General features: G+C 54.1%; 2 non-coding genes across 2 annotated transcripts; both read right to left on the bottom strand.

The window, feature by feature from the left end:
- Positions 1 to 219: 219 nt before the first annotated feature.
- On the bottom strand, positions 220 to 293 carry TRNAT-UGU. Its single transcript has one exon. It is a non-coding gene; the product is annotated as a tRNA-Thr (tRNA).
- A 6,678-nt stretch (positions 294 to 6,971) lies between these two features.
- On the bottom strand, positions 6,972 to 7,053 carry TRNAS-GCU. The gene has a single exon. It is a non-coding gene; the product is annotated as a tRNA-Ser (tRNA).
- Between the last annotated feature and the right edge of the window lie 6,415 nt (positions 7,054 to 13,468).

Raw genomic sequence — 13,468 nt, 5'->3', positions numbered from 1 at the left:
TCAGCCTGAGCCCAGACCTGCCCCTGTCCCAGAGGAAGCAGGATCATCTGTGACAGGCTGGAACACTGACCTATCAGCTCTTAACTCCCAAATTTTCAGTAAGTCTGTTATCAGTGCCTGTGAGTATAATTTAAACAACTATACTGGGCTGGACCAAAGAGCTCTGTGTTTTGTCTTCCCACAGTAGCCAATACCAGGTTGCCCAAGAGTTAGTCAATAAGGCACCACTGGGAATTGAACCCAGGATTTCCTGTTTACAAGACAGGTGCTTTAGCCAGCTAAGCCATGGTGCCTGCCTGTAGCAACAGCACAGTGTCTGCCCACACCTGACTCCCTGCCATCCCCACTGGGGCCTGACAAGCTTTGCTTGTGTTTGGATTCTGCAAAGCAGAGGAGCAGGTGACGTTTTCCTTGCAAGGTGTGTGTGTGTGTGTGTGTGTGTGTGTGTGTGTGTGTGTGTGTGTGTGTGTGTGTGTGTGTGTGAGGGGGAGAGAGAGAGAGAGAGAGAGAGAATCTTTGGCCAGGTCTGCACTACAAGGTTACTTCAGCATCATTATATTGCTCAGATGCGTGAAAAACACACAACGCTCCCTCGGTCAGCAGCTTGTGGCTGGTGCACACACTGCAATACCACGTCTGGCAACAAAATTGCCCTGTTTTGGTGACAAAATAAAACCACCTCGACGAGAGGCCTAGTGCTTTTTGCAGCAAACTTAAAGTGACAAATGTCAGTGTAAATGCTGCTGGTCATTATATCACCATAACTGGCCTCCACCAGTATCCCTCCATGCCTGCCGTGAACTCACCTGCCCTGCATTCCTGCTACAGAGCCATGGGCCCCTCCCCTTTCATAGCTCCAGAAAGTTCTGACAGCTGAGCCACTATCTATACCGGGATTAGCTTGATAGAACTGCATTGCCAGCCTAAGTCATGTAATTACACCAACCTAATTTTGTAGTGTAGACCTGTCCAAAGAATCACACACACACCTTGGGAGCAAAACTTCATCTGCTCCTCTGCTTTATAGAATCCAAACACAAACAACACTTGTCAGCCCAGTGGGATTGGCAGAGAGTCAGGTGTGGACCATCTTTATCCCAGGAGAGATGGACTCTAAGGGTACGTCTCCATTGCAATGTAAGCCCAGGTGTGGCACGCTGTGCTCATAGCAGCACCGGGAAGCCCTATATTCACCACTCTCATATAATGATGACATGGTTTGTTCAAAGTCTGCCTTGTGACGTATCATTTCAAAAGTCTTGATCTGTTGAACATTAATATCGTGTTGGATTGTGTGTGCTCGCATTGGTTGGGAAGTTATAAAGCTTTGCTCTGTGTGTGTTACTGAGATATGTTATGAGGTTGAGAAATGCCCCCCACCAGCCTTTCAGGTGTGACAAGGGAGGAGCCAGACTCGCTGCTGGCCCATTGAAGGGATCCACACTCCCAAGGACTAGCCCAGGAAGCGTGTACAATGCAGACTTCTCCAAGGGTACGTCTACACTACAAGACTATTTCGAATCTACTTAATTCGAATTTGTGGAATCGACCTTATGAAGTCGAATTTGTGTATCCACACTAAATACACTAATTCGACTGTCTGAGTCCACAGTAACGGGGCCAGCGTCGACTTTGGAAATGGTGCACTGTGGGAAGCTATGCCACAGTTCCCGCAGTCCCCGCTGCCCATTGGAATCCTGGTATTTCCCCCCAATGCATGCTGGGGGGAAAAATGTGTCGAGGGTGGTTTTGGGTAACTGTCATCATTGAACCATTAATCACACCCTCCCTCCCTCCCTCCCTGAAAGCGCCTGCGGGCATTCTGTTCATGCACTTTTCTGCTCAGTGACAGCGCAGGCGCCACAGCACTTTGAGCACGGATCCCGCTGCAGTTATGGCCGTTGTCAACTCCTCGCACCTTATCGTCCACCTCTTCCACAGTCAGCTGCTGAGAAATAGGGCTACTTTTCAATGGTCCTGCGAGCACTGGTGGACCATGGGGGACGTTTTACCAACATCAGCGTCGGGTGGCCAGGCAAAGTTCATGACGTGCGTGTTTTCAGGAACTCTGGTCTGTTTAGATGCCTGCAGGAAGGTAGTTTCTTCCCGGACCACAAAATAACTCTTGGGGATGTGCAGATGCCTATAGTGATCGTCGGGGACCCAGCCTACCCGCTAATGCCCTGGCTCGTGAAGCCCTGTGCAGGCGCCTTGCACAGCAACAAGGAACTCTTCAAGTACCAGCGAGCAGTGAGCAGTGTGACCTGTGACTGTTCAGTTTCTTTACAGAGACGCTGAAGCTGCCCCTGTTTCTTTACCAAGTGACTGTTGACTAGCATCTGCAGTTACATACCCCGCCCACCCCGCTTTCCCAACTTCCAACACACGTTTAAAAATAAAATACATGTTCCACTGTAACTTTACAAAGGTTTCTTTATTGATGACTTTGCGTTACAGGGTTGAAACTGGGACACGGACTGTGCTGGGTAGGGTGTGCAGTGATGTAAAGACTGCCTGTAAACTCGAGGAATGATAGGCTCCTGCTCCCAGAGCGGTCTGCAGTGCCGGACTGGTTGTTTCAATGGAGCCTGCCATCCCTCCTTTTTGGGACTCTGTGTGCGGGGGCTATGTGGCCTTTTGGCGCGGGAGGACGGATACAGATTCCTCTGCTGCGTGGCTCTGTGGTCCAGGACAGGGACCGTTGCATGAGATCTGTAACCCCCCCCCCGCTACAAAGTCACGTACCCCCCCACCCACACAGAACCTGCAAACCACCTCCCATACCGACCAGGGTGCGTACTGACTGCAGTGTGTGTGTGACCTGCTGCTGATCCTGCCCCCATGTCTGTACCCTGGTAAAGGTGATTGTCCTGTCACATTACCAACCCCCTTCCCTCCCTTCAAACACAGTCTCCTCTAAAAGAACATGACGGAAACAGTAATTAACAGAAAAGTATTTTTTTATTATCAACTAGACAGTTAGGGGATGAAACTGGGATGGGGGCTTCGGTGAGGCGGGAAGGAAAGGACTTTTCAAAATTGAGGGTATGAGAGCTTTGGGTACTTTGAGCACTCTGCTGGGGTGCAGTGCCCATTTTCACCGCCCCTGGCGCCCCCCCTTCGGGTCATTTGGGGTGAGGGGGGTATGGGACTTGGGGGCGGGGGAGGGCGGTTGCAGATACACTGCAGGGGGGCTCTGTCCTCCTGCCGGAGGTCCTGCAGAACATGCACAAGGCGCAGGAGCATGTCCATTTGCTCTCTCATTAGTCCAAGCAGTGTTTGAGTCGCCTGCTTGTCTTCCTCACGTCACCTCTCCTCCCGTTCGCTGTGTGAGCACTGGCACAGAGAGAGGTCTCCCTCCACTGGCTCTGCTGGTCCGCTGCTGTCTCGGGAGCACCCCATAAGTTCAGCGAACATCTCGTCCCGTGTCTTTTTATTTCGCCGCCTAATCTTTGTCAGCCTCTGTGACGGGGATGCTGTGGCAGGTCTGGAGACAGTCCAAGCTGTGTGATGGGAAAAAGGGAGTGAATTCCTTGCCAAGATAAATGTTTGTGAACAATGAACACAGTCTAGTCTGTCTCTGTGAATTCTGGGTTGAGATCCCAGTGCCTGATGGGGCAAAAACCATTTTCGCGGGTGGTTCTGGGTAAATGTCGTCAGCCATCCCTTCCTCCGGGAAAGCTACAGCAGACAATCATTTCAAGCCCGTTTTCCCTGGATTCCACGGGCACACGCCACAGCGTGGAAACCATGGATCCTGCTTTGCCTTTTGTGCCTGTCACCGTATGTGTACCAGATGCCGCTGATAGAGGCGGTTCAGCAGCGCTACACAGCAGCATGCTTTTGCTTTTGCATGACAGCAGAGATGGTTACCAGCCATATTGTACCATCTACCACACCATAAATTGGTAATAAGATGGGCATGGCTACCAGTCCTTTTGCGCTGCACCATTTGCTGTTGTCATAAGTGCCCCTGGCTGCTCTTAACCAGGGGTGTAAAAGCCAAAATTGGAAATGACTTCCTGAGTCAATTCTTCCTTTTTGATATCTAAAAATAGAATCAGTCCTGCCTAGAATATGGGCAAGTATACTAGAGAACCACTGTATCAGAGAGCCCAGCTGCTCTGTGTCAGATCCTGCATAGATTATGAGCTGTATGCTATTCACAGGAGGTGCTCCTGCAACAACCCCACCTGTTGATTCCATTCTTCCCCAGCATTCCTGGGCTACCATAGCATTGTCCCCCCACTTGTGTGATGAAGTAATAAAGAATGCAGGAATAAGACACAGTGACTTGTTAGTGAGAAATGAGTGGAAGGCAGCCTCCAGTTGCTATGATAGTCCAGATAGTACATTAAGGAGTGTGGAGGAGAGGAGCCCAGCATCCTGCTGCTAGTCCAGGGGCAATTGAATCTTTTCTTTACACATGAAGGGTGGGGGCTGATGAAGCTCAGCCCCCTGTTGCTATGATGATGATGGTTATCAGCCATATTGTACCATCTACCAGGAAAAATTAGGGCCAGGCACCCTTGATTGACCTAACGGATGGTTGTCTGCATGGTTACCAGTCCTTTTGCACTGCCCCATATGCCAATAGGCTGATGATGACAATGGATATCAATCCTATTGTACCACCAGCCATCCATAGCGTGGGGGGAGCAAGGATGTTAGTGTTGAGTGCTGCACCATCGCATCTATCTGCAGCATTCAGTAAAGATACGGTGACATGTAAAAGAGTCAAGAGAGGATTGTTTTCCTTTCACTTCTGGGGTGGGTGGGGTTGCGTAAATTGCCTAGCTATGCCCTGACCCACCATGGACACTGTTTTTGACCTAGAAGCATTTGGAGCTCAGCCAGGAATGCAAATGCTTTTTGGAGACAGCAGGAACTGTGGGATACCTTGCGTCCTCAGTCCCCCCTCCCTCAATGAGCGTCCATTTGATTCTTTGGGTTTCCGTTACGCTCGTCACGCAGCAGCGTGCTGAGTCTCTGCTATGCCGTCTGTCCGAGATTTTTAAAAATACTTAGGACCAGGTGTAACATTACAGTACTTCCCTAATTAGATGCAGGAGTCTCTGAGCGAGATCACCCTGAGGACGGTCACTGAAGGAGTTAGTGAGCGCATGCTGCGTGAAAGCCAGCACAAACCAGGGACTATGCAGCCGTGCTCGGGAGGCAATGCTCCTGAGTAGCTCATGAAAGCCTTGTGCGGAAAAGTGTGCTACCACGGAGCACCCAATAAGGCAGCTTCCCCAGGAGCCTCCTGTGGAGGCTTTTAGATTACCTCAGGGAGCTTGTGGAGATCTCCCAGGAGGATTTCTGTTCTAGCCCCATATATAGAGAGACCATGTTTTCATATACTTCAGATTCCTGTTATATTAAGAATAAAGTTTACATGGTTAAAGCACTTATCGAGTGATCCTTCCCTGATTCAGGGTCCGGGTTAATGGCTGGGACGGTTGGTAGGGGATCTCCGTGACGGTGATGAAGAGATCCTGGCTGTCGGAAACCAGCGTTGTAAGCGCTGTCGCCTGCCTCGTCCTCCACAAACCCTTCCTCATCTTCCCCGTCCGCGAACATCGCCGAGGAACTGTCCGTCGACACTGTCCCATCGTCAGAGTCCATGGTCACTGGTGGGGCAGTGGTGGCAGGCTCCGTAGCGTCCGTTTGCCACTTTGATTTGTTGGTAGCCTTGTCTGGGGTCCTTGATTTTCCCGCGGTGCTGCGTTGCATCCCAGCTGTATCCTCTGTCTCTCATGGCTTTGGAGACCTTCTCGTAGGTCTTTGCATTCCGTTTTTTGGAGCGCAGCTCCGAAAGCACAGACTCCTCGCCCCACACACCGATCAGATCCAAGAGTTCCCGGTCAGTCTATGCCGGGTCCCTCTTTCTATTCAGAGATTACATGAACTCCTCTGCTGGAGAGCTCTGCATCACTGCCGGTGCTGCTGAGCTCCCCGATGTCCACCCACGAAATGAGATTCTAACTGTCCAGACAGGAAAAGGAATTCAAAATTTTCCGGGACTTTTCCTGTGTGGCTGGTCAGAGCATCCGACCTCGGACTGCTGTCCAGAGCGTCAACAGAGTGGTGCAGTGTGGGATAGCTCCCAGAGCTAGTAAGTTCGATTTGCATCCACACCTAGCCTAATTCGACATAGCAATGTCGAATTTAGTGCTACTCCCCTCGTCGGGGTGGAGTACCGAAGTCGAACTAAAGAGCCCTCTAGGTCGAATTAAATGGCTTCCTGGTGTGGACAGGTGCACGGTTAATTCGAATTAACGCTGCTAAATTCGAATTAAAGTCCTAGTGTAGACCAGGCCCAAGATAGCACAGAGACAATGGACACTGCTTGACTCACATGGTAACAAAGGAGCTTCCTAGCAAGTTGGAAGAAACTATGAAAGAGGGGAAGAGACATAATGACTTGGCCTCTCTCCCCCACAACTCAGCTGGTGGAAACACACCTGGAGGACAAAGACTGAACTGATTCAGAAATCAGAAGAGCATAATAACACTAATACTTGCAAACCAAAGTCCCCAAACAGACTAGTATTAGTTTTTCAGCAGAAAATTTTCAGTTTGGGGAATTTTGTTTTCTCAGTCAGACCTTGCCAAGGGAAGCAGGGAGAAAATGTTGGAGTTGCCTCCTTCAGAACAGCTTGGCCTAGACACTAGCTCTGGTTCACTGCTCTGGCCTTGCTCGGGTTGAGGGTATTTTAATAATTTGGGCAGGTTCCAGGGTGTTTGGGGGAGATGATGAGGATGTTCCCTTTTGAGATAAAAACTAAGAAATACAGCACCAGAGAATTTCTGTTTTAAAGAAATCTGGGATTTAGACATTTTATTTAAAGCAAGGGAGTTCTGAGTTTCTGAGAAGGTTTTTGTTTGCAAGAAGCAACATTGTTTGATCTGTCATTGTTCCAAAGGGGGAGATGGTTGTCTACAAAGGAGGGGTGAAAACTAAACGCACCCGATGAGGATGGGATTCAAACCCATGCATGCAAAGCACAATGGATTAGCAGTCCATCACCTTAACCACTCGGCCACCTCATCTGAGCTGTTAGAAAAGGGACAGAAGGAGAAATCTAAGGCCAGCAGAGCTAGGGACAATAAGGCCTTTTTAAATACTAAGCGGAAGCAGGGCTGAATGAGCTCCCCTCACATCTAGTGAGGAGCTGGGGGAAAGACTTCAGGAACAGAGCGTGTTTGCACAGACACACCTACTCTGCCTAGCTATGCAGCATGATGGGGCCGCTTTCCCAAAATGACCAGTTTCGGCTGGTGGTGGGTTACAAATCACTTTAGGATTGAATGGAATGAAATGTTATTATCCTTCCTGTATGAGTGAAGGGCAGCAGAACATACCTAGACCGTCCTGATGGAGGGGTCGGTGGGTGAGAAATAGCTTTTATTGGACTTCATAGAAGTGATTGAGAACATCACCCTAAACCAGTGGTCCCCAAACACTTCACTCTGTGACCTCTTAGCCATGGCTGTGGCCCTCGGAAGTCACAGTTGAGAACATGGGCTGGGAGTGGGGCTGTTGCTGGGGGAGAGGGGTGCAGACAGGGGTAAGGGGGTCGAGGCCGAGCTGGGAGCCAGAGGCCCAGGCTGAGGGTGGGTTTGGGGAAGAGCTGGGGCAGAGTGGGGCTGAGCGCTGCTCCCTCCATGGGGGCTGGCTCAGGCCCTGAGGTGACTCCATGAATGTTCCTCTGTGTCCCCCTAGGAGTCATGCCCCACATTTTGGGGACCACTGAACCCTACTCACTAATCAGTGGCTAGTGATGCCAAAGCCCAGGGAAAGGGAGAACAAGTGTGGGGCCCCCAGCGCTGGAGCCATGTGAAGGGGCTGCAGGAGAGGGGCAATGGCTGGTGGCACAGGGAGTTAAGGGCAAAGGGGGCACAGGAGGGGGCAGGAGTTAGGGGTGAAGGAGGTGCAAGGGTTGGGAGTGCAGGAGCTAGCGGTAAAGGGGGAGTGGGAATCGTCCAGGGGCAATGGGGAAGTGCCAAAGTACAAGCTTTGCCCAGGGCACCATTTCCCCTAATGCTGGTCTGAGCAAACAATTGGAAATGACCCTTCAGTGAGACCAGAACCATAGTGTAGAAAAGCCCCTTTGTTAAGTGGTGGTGGCTGAGGGCTTAGGGAGATGGGTTAGAAAACAACAGGCATCTTTCTGTGGAGGTTTGATTCTTGCCTGCTAGGCAAGGCTGGTGTGTGGTGTCTCCATGGCTGCACTTTCAGTGTCTGATCTGCCACAGGGAGCCAAGTCTAGACGTATTCAGAGGCTCCATGCCAGGGTTTCTCAAACTTCCTTTCACCGCAACCCCCTTCTGCCCCAAAAAAACTTACTACATGGCCCTGGAAAGAGGGACCGGACCAGGCCCCTCCCCACTGGGCAGAGGCAGGGGAGACAAAGCCTGAGCCCTGCCCCAGTGAGGGGAGGGCAAAACCAGAGCTTGAGGGATTGGGCCCTGGGTGGTGGGGCTCAGACGTTTGGCTTCAGCCCCAGGCCCCAACAAGTCTAATGCCAGCCCTGGCAACCAAAACAGGGTTATGACCCACTTTGGGGTCTTGCCCCACAGTTTGAGAACCACTGCTCTATGCTAAAGGGAGAGAGTTTTCCTGGGGGTGCAGTTAATCCACTTCCCAAGAGGTGGCAGCGATGTCAGTGGGAGAAGCTATATCGGTGGGTGCGCAAGCTGTGGTGTTTACCACATTTAAGAAGTTTAATCAAACCCCATTTTTAAAACCTCCTGTGGTCTGGGAATGGCAAAGGAGCTCGAGGAAGCAGGGTCCATCCTGAAAAGTCCTGGAGATCACAATTCTATACTCTTGTTGTCATGGGGGCATAGCTCAGTGGTAAAGTGCCTGACTGCTGATCAAGTGGGCCTTAGTTCAAACCCCTGTGTTGTTTTATAACCTTCTTTCTTTTTTCAAAAAAAAGGAAAACATTTTCATTTCCATTCTCCATTCTGTTCAGGGGCTCCACTATACGGGGGTGCTTGATATGAATGTAAAACTCAACATTTTGCTGTCCAAATGCATAAAAACCTAGCAAAGCTGTCCATCAGCTGAAATCAGTTCCAATCCTCTAAGTGTCTAGTTTATGTTTTCATCGATTAAACAAAGGGATCATATGAATGTACATTTGCAGATCCCTCTTCTCCAGGAGCTGTGCTGTGCAGAAGAACAAGAGCCACATCCAGCTGCAGTTCAGGAGTCTGATGACCAAAGAGCCACCAAATGTTCTGAGGGCTGGAGAAAAATGCCTTCTAGGGAGCTATTGAACGAGCTCAACCTGTTTCGCTTATCAAAAGAAGATTGAAAGGTGACTTCATTGAAGTGTTGAAGGGCCTTAATGGAAAGAAAATATTGGCTATTAAAGGGCTCTTTAATCAAGCAGAGAAAGGCACAACAAGACCCAATGGCTGGAAGGTGAAAAGAGACAAATTCATATTACAAATAAGGCACAAATATTCAACAGCCAGGATGATTCACCACAGGAACAAGCTACCGAGGAAAGTGGTGGATTCACCATCTCCTGATGTCATTCAATGAAGACTAGATGACTTTCTGGAATGTGTTTGCCCCAAAAGTAGCTCTTGTGTCATACAGGAGGCCTGTGATATGCAGGGGGTCAGATTAGATGCTCTAATGGTCTCTTCTGGCCCTAAAGTTGACTAATTTCTGAAAAACTGAGTGTAGCATTGGGAGCAGCGTCTGATGTTTTCCTGTCTAGCCGGCTTGCTTCCTAGAACGAACGCTCCTTGAATGGCGTGATCCATACGGAGTAGCTCAAACCTCCAAAGTTCCTGGCCAAGGGCAGGACATTAGCACAGCAAGGGAGGGGTGTGGCAGTGACATCACAAAGACTTTTGCAGGACCTCAGACTATTGGTCGAAGGTGGTGGGGAGGTGGTGACCTCACAGAGAGATGCTGACATCAGCCAGGCAGCATGGGTGGCAAGTTTGTAGAAATTTTGGTGGTGCCCAGAACCCGTGCCCCCCCAAACTCTGCCCCCACCCTAAGGCTCTGGGTGGGGTTTCGGGGGGAAGTATGAGGTGCAGGTCCTGGGCTGGGGGTAGGGGCATAGGAAGAGGTGAGGGGTGCAGGCTCGGGGAGGGAGTTTGGGTGCTGGGTGCAGGCTCCGGGCTGGGGCAGGGGGTGGGTGTCCAGGAGGGGGTGAGGGGTGCAGGCCTTGGGACGGAGTTTGGGTGCAGGCTCTGGTCTGGGGGTGGGGGAGTAGGAAGGGGGAGGTGGTGCATGCTCTGGGAGGGAGTTTGGGGATAGGAGGGAATGCAGGGTTGAGGGCTGTGGGGCTGAGGATGAGGGGTTCATGCTGTGGGGGGTCTCAGGGCTGGGGCAGAGGATCAGGGTGTAGGGGGATGAGGGCTCTGGCTGGGGCTGAGGATTAGGTTGTGGGGGGGATGCGGGCTCAGGCTGGGGGTGAGGATTAGGGTGCAGGGGGAGGAGGGCTCTGGCTGGGGCAGAGGATTAGGGTGCAGGGGATGCGGCTCTGGCTGGGGATGAGGATTAGGGTGGAGGTGTTTGTGGGCTCTGGCTGAGGATTCGGGTGTGGGAGGATGAGGGCTGTGGCTGGGGATGAGGATTAGGTGCAGGGGATGAGGGCTCTGGCTGGGGCAGAGGATTAGGGTGCAGGGGGATGAGGGCTCTGGCTGGGGATGAGGATTAGGGTGTGGAGGTGATGAGGGCTCTGGCTGGGGTGAGGATTAGGGTGTGGAGGGGATGAGGGCTCTGGCTGGGGATGAGGATTAGGGTGCAGGGGGGATGAGGGCTCTGGCTGGGGCAGAGGATTAGGGTGTGGAGGATGAGGGCTCTGGCTGGGGTGAGGATTATGTTGCAGGGGATGAGGGCTCGGGCTGGGGCAGAGGATTAGGTTGCAGGGGGGATGAGGGCTCTGGCTGGGGCAGAGGATTAGAGTGTGGAGGATGAGGGCTCTGGCTGGGGTGAGGATTAGGGTGGGGGATGAGGGCTCTGGCTGGGGTGAGGATTAGGGTGCGGGGATGAGGGCTCTGGCTGGGGCTGAGGGTACGGAGGGGATGAGGGCTCTGGCTGGGGCAGAGGATTAGGGTGCAGGGGCGATGAGGGCTCTGGCTGGGGGAGAGGATTAGGGTGCGGGGGGATGAGGGCTCTGGCTGGGGTGAGGATTAGGGTGCAGGGGATGAGGGCTCTGGCTGGGGCTGAGGGTACAGAGGGGATGAGGGCTCTGGCTGGGGCAGAGGATTAGGGTGCGGGGGGATGAGGGCTCTGGGTGGGGCAGAGGATTAGGGTGTGGGGAGGAGGGCTCTGGCTGGGGCTGAGGATTAGGGTGTGGGGGGAGGAGGGCTCTGGCTGGGGTGAGGATTAGGTGTGGAGGGATGAGGGCTCTGGCTGGGGATGAGGATTAGGGTGCAGGGGGGATGAGGGCTCTGGCTGGGGCAGAGGATTAGGGTGTGGAGGATGAGGGCTCTGGCTGGGGTGAGGATTATGGTGCAGGGGATGAGGGCTCTGGCTGGGGCCGAGGATTAGGGGGTGGAGGGGATGAGGGCTCTGGCTGGGGCTGAGGATTAGGGTGCGGGGGGATGAGGTCTCTGGCGGGGGTGAGGATTAGGGTGCAGGGGGATGAGGGCTCTTGCTGGGGCTGGGGGTACGGAGGGGATGAGGGCTCGGGCGGGGGCAGCGGATTAGGGGGCGGGGGGATGAGGGCTCTGGCTGGGGTGAGGATTAGGGTGCGGGGATGAGGGCTCTGGCTGGGGTGAGGATTAGGTGCAGGGGATGAGGGCTCTGGCTGGGGCAGAGGATTAGGGTGCAGGGGGGATGAGGGCTCTGGCTGGGGCAGAGGATTAGGGTGTGGAGGGGATGAGGGCTCTGGCTGGGGTGAGGATTAGGGTGCGGGGGGATGAGGGCTCTGGCTGGGGCTGAGGGTACGGAGGGGATGAGGGCTCTGGCTGGGGCAGAGGATTAGGGTGCAGGGGGGATGAGGGCTCTGGCTGGGGCAGAGGATTAGGGTGAAGAGGCGATGAGGGCTCTGGCTGGGGAGAGGATTAGGTGCAGGGGATGAGGGCTCTGGCGGGGGGTGAGGGTTCAGAGGGGATGAGGGCTCTGGCTGGGGCAGAGGATTAGGGAGCAGGGGCGAGGAGGGCTCTGGCTGGGGCAGAGGATTAGGGTGCAGGGGCGATGAGGGCTCTGGCTGGGGCAGAGGATTAGGGTGCGGGGGGATGAGGGCTCTGGCTGGGGCAGAGGATTAGGGTGTGGAGGGCATGAGGGCTCTGGCTGGGGTGAGGATTAGGGTGCAGGGGATGAGGGCTCTGGCTGGGGTGAGGATTATGGTGCAGGGGGGATGAGGGCTCTGGCTGGGGTGAGGATTAGGGTGCGGGGGGATGAGGGCTCTGGCTGGGGCTGAGGTACGGAGGGGATGAGGGCTCTGGCTGGGGCAGAGGATTAGGGTGTGGGGGGATGAGGGGTCTGGCTGGGGCAGAGGATTAGGGTGTGGGGGGATGAGGGCTCTGGCTGGGGCAGAGGATTAGGGTGCGGGGATGAGGGCTCTGGCTGGGGAGAGGATTAGGGTGCAGGGGGGATGAGGGCTCTGGCTGGGGCAGAGGATTAGGGTGTGGAGGATGAGGGCTCTGGCTGGGGATGAGGATTAGGGTGTGGAGGGATGAGGGCTCTGGCTGGGGTGAGGATTAGGGTGCGGGGATGAGGGCTCTGGCTGGGGCTGGGGTACGGAGGGGATGAGGGCTCTGGCTGGGGCAGAGGATTAGGTGCAGGGGCGATGAGGGCTCTGGCTGGGGCAGAGGATTAGGGTGTGGGGGATGAGGGCTCTGGCGGGGGCAGAGGATTCGGGTGTGGGGGGATGAGGGCTCTGGCTGGGGCAGAGGATTAGGGTGTGGGGGGATGAGGGCTCTGGCTGGGGATGAGGGTACGGAGGGGATGAGGGCTATGGCTGGGGGGGGGATTATGGTGCAGGGGGGATGAGGGCTCTGGCTGGGGTGAGGATTATGGTGCAGGGGATGAGGGCTCTGGCTGGGGCAGAGGATTAGGGTGTGGTGGGATGAGTGCTCTGGCTGGGGCAGAGGATTAGGGTGTGGGGATGAGGGCTCTGGCTGGGGCAGAGGATTAGGGTGCAGGGGGGATGAGGGCTCTGGCTGGGGCAGAGAATTAGGGTGTGGAGGGGATGAGGGCTCTGGCTGGGGTGAGGATTATGGTGCAGGGGGGATGAGGGCTCTGGCTGGGGTGAGGATTAGGGTGTGGGGGGATGAGGGCTCTGGCTGGGGCAGAGGATTAGGGTGCAGGGGCGATGAGGGCTCTGGCTGGGGATGAGGAATAGGGTATGGAGGGGATGAGGGCTCTGGCTGGGGATGAGGATTAGGGTGTGGAGGGGATGAGGGCTCTGGCTGGGGTGAGGATTAGGGTGCGGGGGGATGAGGGCTCTGGCTGGGGCTGGGGGTACGGAGGGGATGAGGGCTC

Source organism: Mauremys reevesii, unplaced genomic scaffold (assembly GCF_016161935.1).
Source record: "Mauremys reevesii isolate NIE-2019 unplaced genomic scaffold, ASM1616193v1 Contig29, whole genome shotgun sequence".
Classification (NCBI taxonomy): domain Eukaryota; kingdom Metazoa; phylum Chordata; order Testudines; family Geoemydidae; genus Mauremys; species Mauremys reevesii.
The sequence above is the reverse complement of the archived record's forward strand: the minus strand, read 5'-3'. Positions and strand labels throughout refer to the sequence as shown.